The sequence below is a fragment of the Elephantulus edwardii genome, unplaced genomic scaffold (genome assembly GCF_000299155.1).
Source record: "Elephantulus edwardii isolate Elephantulus edwardi_28Jun2011 unplaced genomic scaffold, EleEdw1.0 scaffold00543, whole genome shotgun sequence".
NCBI classification, from domain to species: domain Eukaryota; kingdom Metazoa; phylum Chordata; class Mammalia; order Macroscelidea; family Macroscelididae; genus Elephantulus; species Elephantulus edwardii.
In genome coordinates, this window is record NW_006400293.1 from 59,997 (window position 1) to 70,505 (window position 10,509).

The following is a 10,509-nucleotide window of genomic DNA, read 5'->3' on the forward strand; positions in this document are numbered from 1 at the left end:
GTGCAGATCTTCAGGAAGCAGGGCTTTATGAGGAGGAGTGTGGCATCGAGATTGGAGGAAGACTCATTAACAATCTACGATATGCAGATGACACAACCTTGCTTGCTGAAACTGAGGAGGACTTGAAACACTTGCTGCAAAAGATCAAGGACTGTAGTCTTCAATATGTATTGAAGGTCAACATCAAAGAAGACAAAGATTCTCACCACTGGGCCACTAGGCAGCACCATATTAGATGGAGAAGAGATTGAGGTTATTAACAATTACAGCTAGCTTTGATCCAGGATCAGGATCCACAATCAACACTCTTAACACTAGCAGTCAGGAAATCAAAAGATGAATTACACTGTGAAAAAACGGCTGTCGTGGACCTCTTCAGAGTGCTGAAAAGCAATGATGTCAGGCTAGATACAAAGGTGTGCCTAATCCAGGCCATCGTCTTCTCAATTACATGTTATGCTTCAGAGAGTTAGAGACTGACTAAGGATGAAGAAGAAAAATAGATGCCTTCTAGTTGTGTTCTGGAGAAGAGTCTTGAACTCATGAACCGCCAGGAAGACAAACAGGCCTTTCTTAGAGAGGGTGAAAAACCAAGTCTTTCCTTGGAGGCTAGGATTTTGAAGCTCTACATAACTTACTTTAGGCATGTGGCCAGGAGAGATCGGTCCTAGAGAAGGATATCATGCTCAGAAAGACGGATGGACAGCTCAGAAGAAGGAGACCATGGATGAGATGGGTTAATACAGTAACTGAGGCTGTGGGAGTTGGTATGTTGGAGTTAGTGAGACTGGCTCAGGACAAGGAAGGGTTCAGAGTTGCTGATCATAAAGTCATTGCACATCGCAGGTGACTCAGTGGCACATAAAACCCATAACATACCATGACAGGTTTGAAAACAGGAGTGGCATCCACTTCCTAAATAACATGCCTCTGGAAACTCTATGAACTTTGATAAATGTCGATAGCTGTAAAGGGGCTTCAGGCCTTTTGTTTATAGGGTCGCTATGAGTCATATTTGACTTGAAGGCCATCAACAACAACAACCTTTCTTTAGATGATTAATTTTGAAATAACATTTTATTGTATAAAGCAACTGCTAAATAATAGTAGTCTAATTATTTGTATCATGAAAATGAGAAAACAATCTTTTTCTAGTACACTGTGATCTATCAAAAAGGTAAAATTGACTTCAAGACCTTGTTGAATATTTATACAAATTTTGCTGTGATTTAATTATTGGAAATCTGAGTTATGTATGCATAGAAAATGTGAGTGAGTATAGCCTCTGTTAGGCCAGATTATGATTCCTAACAAAAATGGAATTAATTCAGTATGTGAAAAACTCTTAATTCCCTTGCCAATGATTTTAGAAAGGAGAAATTGTTTGACATTGACCTTTTTTAAAAACTTTATTTTATTAATTTTAATGAACATTTACAGAGATTTTGGATTTCCATTCATTCATTGTTGCACTTTTCTCCGTCCCCCGCCCCCCTCAGTTCGTCCTTCTCTTTGAAAAGTAAAAGAAAAATTCCTTCATTGGTATACAGTTCCCCTGCCCGCCCTCCCCTCCCTGCCATGAATACACTCCACTATGCAACCCTAGTTCTGGACTCTTGTGAAAACCATAATACCCTATCATATATTGCTTTTAAACTGTTCTCTCCCTCATCTCTTTCAATGCAGTATACGTTGACTTTCTAAACTCTCTTCCAAGCTTCTTTCTCTTTGACCTATTAGTCACAAAAGATGTCCCTCAAAAAGAAGTATCAGCAGGATCTGGGAACTTGTTAAAAATGCAAACTATTTAACCCTGCTTCAGAATTTCTGATTTAGCAGCCTAGGGTTAGATTTCTAATCTGTCTTCTTCCAGTTCTTTCAAGGTGATTCCAACATATGCTAAAATTAAGCATTCATTAAGTAATTCCTACATTTTTGCCCCTCCGCCTTTACAGTTTGTAGTGGTGGCCTAGTGGCAAGAAACTGAGCTACAATCCTGAAGGCATATGGTTTGAAGCCACAGGCTGTTCTGTGGGAGAAGAATGGGCAATCTCTTCCTGTGCGATTAACTGCTTCTAAAAATCCGCCGGGAAGGGGGGGAGGTCTGAGGTCTGCTATGGGTCAGTTCACACTTGAGGGTACATAACAGCAACAACAATTTTCAAGCAAAAGACTTTTAATTTAAAACACCTACAGCAACAATATTCTATCAGATTTCCTCTAATTTAATGCTATCTAACTTCTAACATTTTCACATGTTGGAGCCACAGCGATTTAACAGTTGTTTTTAGTATTACAGTGTGCAACTTCCTCTACTTTCTAGCAATGCCCTTTTCTCTAGATTTGACTTTTTAAAAAACTCTCAGGTTTCTCTTATAACATAAACAATGCCTTTTAATTGAATGTACTCTTCTGCATCTAGAAATCCATTCCTTCACCGCCTTCCTGTTTTTCTCATCTCCATGTACTTGATAATCATAGTTCTTTTAGTTGCCATCAAGTTAAGTATGACTCATCACAATCCTATAAACAACAGATCTGAACCCTGTCCAGAAATGTGCCAACGCACATTCTCTGGCAGAGTAGAGCCCATTGCTGCAGTCACTGTGTCAATCCGTCTGGTTTCTCTCCTTCCTTCCCTCCACCTTTCCAAAAATGATGTCTTTCTCCGAGGAATAGCTCCTTTTAGCAATGTGCCCAAACTATGTGAGTCAAAGCTCAGCAAATCTTTGCCTTCAAGGAGCAACCTGGCTTCACCTTTTCCAAGACGCATCTGTTTGTTCTTTTGGCAGTGCATGGGTAATCATTATACATGATTATTTTTTAATTGCTAAACATTTCTTCCCTTTAAATCTTCTTTCCCTTTACAATTTTTACATTTCCTTTCTGTTTATTCTCACAACTACCTTTATAGTAAGTTTCTTTACTAGGAATGTCGAAATCCAGACAATTCCTACTTACTCTTTAAAGCTTTGCAAGTCAAGCTTCACTTTGAATCAATTGAACCAAATTATTGCATTTACTCAAAATCCATTGCTATCAAGTCAATTCCAACTCAAAGTGACCCAAAAGAAAGAGTAAAACTGCTCCAAAAGGTTTCTAATCCTATAAATCTTTATGAAAACACTTGTGTAGATTTCTCTTGTAAAGTAAATGAGATATTTAGATTGCTGTCTTTTGAGTTAGTATCCGAATGCCTTAATCATCATGATACCAGGGCTCTTTGAATCAACTCCTACTCACAACCAATTTCTCATTACAGTCGTTTACACTTGGTGTACGTGCCTTTTAAATTGCAGTGAAAGGCTTCCTACATTTCCTTGTCCTAAATCAACTAAGCAGATTTTCAGACTGTAAGTTGTATTAGAGCAGATTGCCCATCTTTTGCCCATGTAGCAGCTAATGGATTCAAACTGTGTGCCTTTGGGTCGGCAACCCTTTACACATCATATCAACAGACAGAATCCCCTATCTTGAAATAAAGTAAGGTTAAATAAGAACTCATATGACTAATTATGGCTAACCTTAAGGAGAATGGGAATCCCAGAAACTTGATTGTGCGTATGCAGAACTTAGACCAGAAAACAATCCTCAAAACAGAGTAGGGAAAATTAGGAAGGGAGTGTGTCATGGTCTTCACAGAAATTTTCTATGTGTCAGAGAGCTGGGTGACAAATAAGGATGATAGAAGAAGAATTGATGTCTTTGAGTTGTGGTTCTGGAGAAGAGTTTTGAATACCATGGATTGCCAAGAGAGCAAATAAGTCTGTCTTGGAGAGGCTGAAACCAAGTCTCTCCTTGGAGGCTAGGACTTTGAGGCCCTGCCTCATATGCTTTGGGCATGTGGACAGAACGGACTGAACCTTGAAGGACATCATGTTCAGAAGGATGGACAGATAGTGCTCATGTTCAGAAGGATGGACAGATAGTGCAGGAGAGAAAGATCCTGGATGAGATGGATTGATACAGCAACTAGGGCAATGGGAGTAGATGTATCAGAGTCAGTGAGACTGGCTCAGGACAGGGCAGGATTCAGATCTATTGCACAAAGAATCACGATGAGTCACAGGCAACTTGGTGGCACATAACAACAACAGCAAAAAATAAGAACACTATGCACGTTTTCCAACTAACTAACCAACTTATAAAACCTTATATCATTGGTAACCTCGAAATTTCCTACACTTAAATAACATTCATTACATTTACTAATAAGGTATTCTGTTAGCATAGTCCATAGAGAATTGCACTACCAACCCAAAGGTGATAGCAGTTCAAATTCACCTGCCGCTCTGAAGAAGAAGGATAGGCAATTTCTTACCCCATGATTACAGCTTGAGAATATCTACTAGAGGGTCAGTTATGAGTTGGTTCTGACTTAAAAAGGCAGTGAGTGAGTGATAATTATAATTAATTTTTAATTGCTTGTTTCTTACATTTCTGAAGTATGCATGCATGCTTTAGTTTGTGACATTATAAAAATGGAGAATTTAGTTGTATTCTTAATATACTGTGACAATTAAAGGAAATTACTCACTTAGTACAGTGCTGTAATTATCTCCTATTTTATGTGTCAAATCAATACAATTTACACCTACACAATTTCCTTAAGATGTAATTTTTATATGTTGTGCTACTTTAGTCATTCTCTTATATATAAGGTTGATATAAGTCTAAATTGACTCAATGGAATCTAAGGACAGCAATGTTAGTCATAGCAAATGCAAAATACTGTTTAGATTATCCTTGAATATCTCTATATTAGGAGACATCTAATCCATAAAAATCATCCAAACAGTTGTGGAACCAATATACTTTTGTCTTGTATGTACTGTATAGAGTAAATGATAAGTAGGTTTTAGTGAAATCCCACTGAAAACTAACAGAAAAATCTGTCTGCTGGCAGATTTCTGAGGAAGAATCACGATGCAGTGAGAACCAGTCAAAATAATGTGTCATTTAAGAGTGCAATCACAGCTTCTTGGATAATGAGTTTTGCTACCTTTCTTGATGATGTGCTGGTCTTGAAAACACTCTGAAATTTTATTCAGAATAATTTAGAAGTTGTATCTCTTATAATTAGCAGGTGCTAAATGGTTGGAATTGAATCTTTGAAAAAGCAAGGTAAATTTGATGGGTAAACATTGCAATGCGCTATAGTTGATGCAGTAATCTTAGACTAAGCTAGCCAATTTTTTAATCTGTAATAAATTAATATACATTAACATGTTTGATGTCATGCATATTGATAAAACAGAACCTCTGTGATATATAAATTGGACACCTGTATGCGTATGCGTATGTGTGTATTATTGCTACTGTTGTTGTTATATGCTGTTGTAGTGTTTGCAACTCATAGTGACCCTATGAAAAATAGCTCTGAGCCCTCCCCTGTTCTGAGCCAATATCATTGTCTCTGACGCACCTGTCCCTTAAACTCCAGTTACTGTGTCAATTCATCTCATCTAGAGTCTTTCTCTTCTGCACTGACCTTCCCAAGCATGATGTCCTTCTCTAAGGACTAGTCCCTCCTGGAAACATGCCCAAAGTTTATTAGAGAGTTTCAAAATCCTTTCTTCCAAAGAGCAATCTGTTTCAATCTCTTCAGGACAGACCTGTTGATTTTTTTGGCAGTCTGTTTAATACCCTTCTCCAGCACCATAACATAAAGGCATAAATTGTTCTTCCGTCATCCTTAGTCATTGCCTAGCTCTGATGCATAGCAAGTAGTTGTGAAGACTATGGTCTGGATAAGGCACACTTTAGTCTCTAGAATGACACAATTGCTCTTTAGTACTCAAATTTCCAATGTCACTCATCTTTTCACTTCCTGACTGCTGGTGTCAAGAGTGTTGATAATGGATCCAAGAAGGATAAATTTGTTCGGTCTCAATCTCTTCTCTATTTGTCATGATGTTGCTTGTTGGCCCAGTGGTAGTAACCTTTGTTTTCTCGATGTTGAGTTGCAATCCATATTGAATATTACAGTCCTTGAATTTCTGTGGCAAGCTCTTCTGTCCATTTTCAGTTTCAGCAAGCAAGGTTGTGTCATCTGCTGCAAAAAGTAGATTGCTGATGAGTATTCCTCTAATCCTGATGCCACATTCCTCCTCATGATCTGTTTGGTATATATATTGAAAAGGAATGGAGACAGGACACATCCTTATACATTCCTTTCTTAATTTTGAACTATGCAGCATTTCCTTGCTCTGCTTGGATGACTGCTTCTTGGTTTATAATGGATTTCATGTGAGCACAATAAAATGTTCTCATATTCCCATTTTCCTTAATGTTAGCTACAGTGTTATTATTGTTTATCAAAATGAGAGGATGTATCAAGGGTTGTTTTTTTTTAATATTAAATAACTCATGGAAGTTTTTGCTAAAATGAGTTGATTTTTTGTTATTGCTGTGTGTTTTATTTTTTGTTTGTTTGTTTTTCTTTAAAATGATGCTTTTTATTCTGTCTATTTTGGAACTTAATCATTTAAAATGTGTCATGTTCTGATAAATTGTTGGGCACTGAATCAATTGGATTTTGCTGTGCTTTTATAACAAGTCCGTATAAAATAGCTGATGAAATCTGCCATGACAACTTACAAAAGATGAGTCACCTTAGATTGTAACTTTAAAATAAAGAATTTGTTAAAAGTCCTGTATGCAATATTAGCTTTCAAAACACTGGGAGGGAATATTAAGTGAAAATAAAGTCTACTCATCGTTTAGTATCTAATAATGTGATTTTCCTAAAGAAAAGCAGTGCACTTAACTTGTATTATTTCCTGTTTTGTAAATGTATATTTTAAAAAACAAACATTAAAAAATTTGTGTATTAATGACATGTTTAACCATATGTGTAATGATAAACAGAAAATTAAAATATTGTCCCATTCTCTACTCCATCTTGAAAATGCAAATGCTAAGATCTTGGGAAGTTTTTCTCCAATATGCTATAATTAATCAAGAGAAGGGGATAGAAATCCATATGGCAAAGATGTCACTACTAAGGCTGCAAGTGAAGGTACGATATATTTTCCTTTTTTCATTAGAAGATTATATCTTCAAGTTGTTGAGCATAGTTATTTGCAAGATAAAACGCCTATCACTTCATAGAAGAGTACATCATCCTTCATAAAAGCTCTGATATCTCTTATTTCATGAACTTATGTAGAAACCCTACTCTAAATTTGTCGGGTTTTTTGTTTGTTTGTTTTTCATAACTCAAATGAACAGCCTCTACAAGGTTGAAGAGATCTCTTGAATAAACCTTGAGAAATTCTGGTCAAATAAGTTCTTACTCTGCGTCAACCTTATTAATAAACTGTAAAGGAACTTTCTAGCACACTATGCCATAGAAGTGCTATCATGGTTAATGATATAGTTCTTTCCAGAAAGTGTTAGTTTGAGCTCTACCTCTTTAAATAATTAAAATCACAAATTGTCTTTTAGTCACCTCTAGATTATGGTTCCAACACATTTTTATACCAAATATTTTTTGTGTCTCTGATCTGAAATATATACAGAATTTAACTCTTTAACATCACTCAAAGATCATCATTTGGGTCCAATACTCCATAATTTAAATGTCTCTCTGCTTTCTCTTACCTTCAGCTATTTGTTGTTTAAAAAGTAGCAAGAGGATTAAAGTAGGTGTTACATCACATCACTAATTTACACAGAGCTCTAACATGATCTGTAATCTCGGAATTGAACAAAAGGACCTAATAAAATATTTTAGCACTGCATAAATTCTCTGAACTGCCAGACGTTCAGGGTGGCTTTAGGAGGGGTCATGGTACTAGGGATATTGTAACGAATGTTAGATGGACATTGGCTGAAAGCAGAAAGTAACAGAGGAAGGTCTATCTATGTTTGATTGGTTATGCAAAGGCGTTTGACTGTATAGATCATAACAAACTGTGGCTGACTCTGAAAAGAATGGGAATCTCAGATACTTGATTATGCTTATGTGAAATCTATACTTGGACCAGGAGGCAGTCTTCAGAACAAGGCAAGGAAAGACTGCATGGTTCAAATTGAGAAAGGTGTAGGCCAGGGAGGTGTCCTATCTCCATACCTTTTCAACCTATATGCAGAACAGATTATCTGGGAGGCTGAGTAGGCCAGATTCCGTTTCATTAAGAAAAATGATGGGAAGGGCTAGTTACCCAGGGCTGGGCTCTGTGAGAAGTGTGGCATCAGGATTGGTGAAAAATCCATCAACAATCTGTGTTATGCAAATGATACAACCCTGCTTGCTGAAACTGTGGAGGACCTGAAACACTTGCTGTAGAAGGTCAAGAACAGAAGCCTTCAATATGGATTGAAGCTTGTTATCAAGAAGGCAAAGATTCTCAGCACTAGGCCTACTGGCAACATCAGGATGGATGGTGAAGAGATTAAGAATGAGAACATTTTAGTTTGCTTGGCTCCACGGTCAACACTCTTGGCACCAGCAGGAAATAAAAAAATGTATTGCGATGGGAAAGTCTGCTGTTAGGGACCTCTCCAGGGTACTGAAGAGCAATGGTGTCACTCTGGAGACTAAGGTGTGCCTGATACAGGCCATTGTCTCTGTAATCATTTGCTATGCATCAGAGAGTTGGACAATGACTAGGGAGAATAGAAGGAGAATTAATGCCTTTGAGCTGTGGTGTTGGAGAAAAGTATTAATTATACCATTGACTGCTAAGAAAGCGAACAGGTTTGTCCTGGAGAGTATTATAACAGGCTGCTTCTAAGAGGCAAAGATTCTGAAGCTTTGTTTGACATACTTTGGACAGGTTGCAAGGAAGGACCAGTCCTTGGAGAAGGACATAATGCTTGGGAGTGTGAAGGGACAGTGAAGGAGGAGAAGACCCTCTATAAGGTAAATTGTTTAGTGACTGGGATAATGGATGTAGGTGTGTTGTTGATAGCGAGATTGGCACAGGATAGGGCAGGGTTTAGGGCTGTTGTACACAGGGTCGTTATGAGTCACTATGAGTATGAGTCAACTATTTAGAATGATCTTGACTCTTGGTTTTGCATAAGTATCCTGCTCCTGAATAGCAAGACTCAATATTGTGAAAATGACAATCTTACCAAAAGCAATCCACACATTCAATGCAATCACAACGCAGATACCAAATTCAGTATTCAAGGAGATTGAAAGGGAAATTACACAATTTATTTGGAGAAGCAACAGACCCCGAATAAGCAAAACACTTCTGAGAAATAAAAATGAGGTTGGAGGCATAGCACTCCCTGACCTCAAAATCTACTACACACCAGTGTAACCAAAACAGAATGGTACTTGTCCAATGACAGACACATAGACCAATGGAATAGAATTGAGAACCCAGAAATAGACCCAGCTGTCTATGATCAACTGCTATTCAACAAGGAAATCAAAACTATTAAATGGGGAAATGATAACTTCTTCAACAAATGGTGCTGTTAAGAGTGGACTTACACCTGCAAAAAGATGAAACATGATCCACATCTCACACCATACACAAAAATCAACTCAGTATGGATCAAAGACCTGGGAGAAAAGCCCAAAAAAACATAACATTCATAAAAGACAAAGTGGCATCAAGCTTAGAAGTGCTAGTCCAAGGTATAAATCACTGCCAAATACTACCAGAAATGCACAATCTGAAGAGAGTGAGATTGATGCATAGGACCTTCTTAAGATTAAATCCATGTGTGCATTGAAAACTCTTTTCCAACAGGGTGAAAAGAAAACCTACAGACTGGGAACAAACATTTGATAGTACTATCTCAGACAAGAGTCTTATAACAAAAGTTTACAGATTACACATGGGCCTCTAGAAGAAAAAGACTGATAACCCAATTACAAAATGAACAAAAGACATGGAAAGAATTTCCACAGAGGAAGATATTTGAATAGCAAACAGATACATGAAGAAATGCTCCAAATCAGTGTCAATAAGAGAGACGCGAATCAAAACCATAATGAGGTACTACCTCATTCCAGTAACAGTGGCAAATTTTAACAGGACAGCAAGTAATAAATGTTGGAGACAATGTGGCAAAAAAGGAACTCTTATACACTGTTGGTATCACTATAAAATGATATAACCATTCTGGAAGGCAGTTTGGCACTTCCTCAAAAAACCGAATATAGAAAAACCATTTGATCCAGCTATTTGGAATATTGTTGTTGTTATGTGCCGTCAAGTCGTTTGCGACTCATAGCGATCCTATGCACAACAGCCCTAAACTCTACTCTATCCTGCGCCAACCACACTGCCTCTGACACACCCATCCAGATTACCCCAGTCACCGAATCAATCCATCTCATAGAGGGTCTTCCCCTCCTGCTCTGTCCCTCCACCCTCCGAAGCATGATGTCCCTCTCCAAGGACCCGTCCCTCCTGGCAACATATCCAAAGTATGTCAGACGAAACCCCAGAATCCTTGCCTCCAAGGAGTAGCTTGGTTTAATCCTCTCCAAGATGAATCTGTTTGTTTTCCTGGCAGTCCATGGTACATTCAGTACCA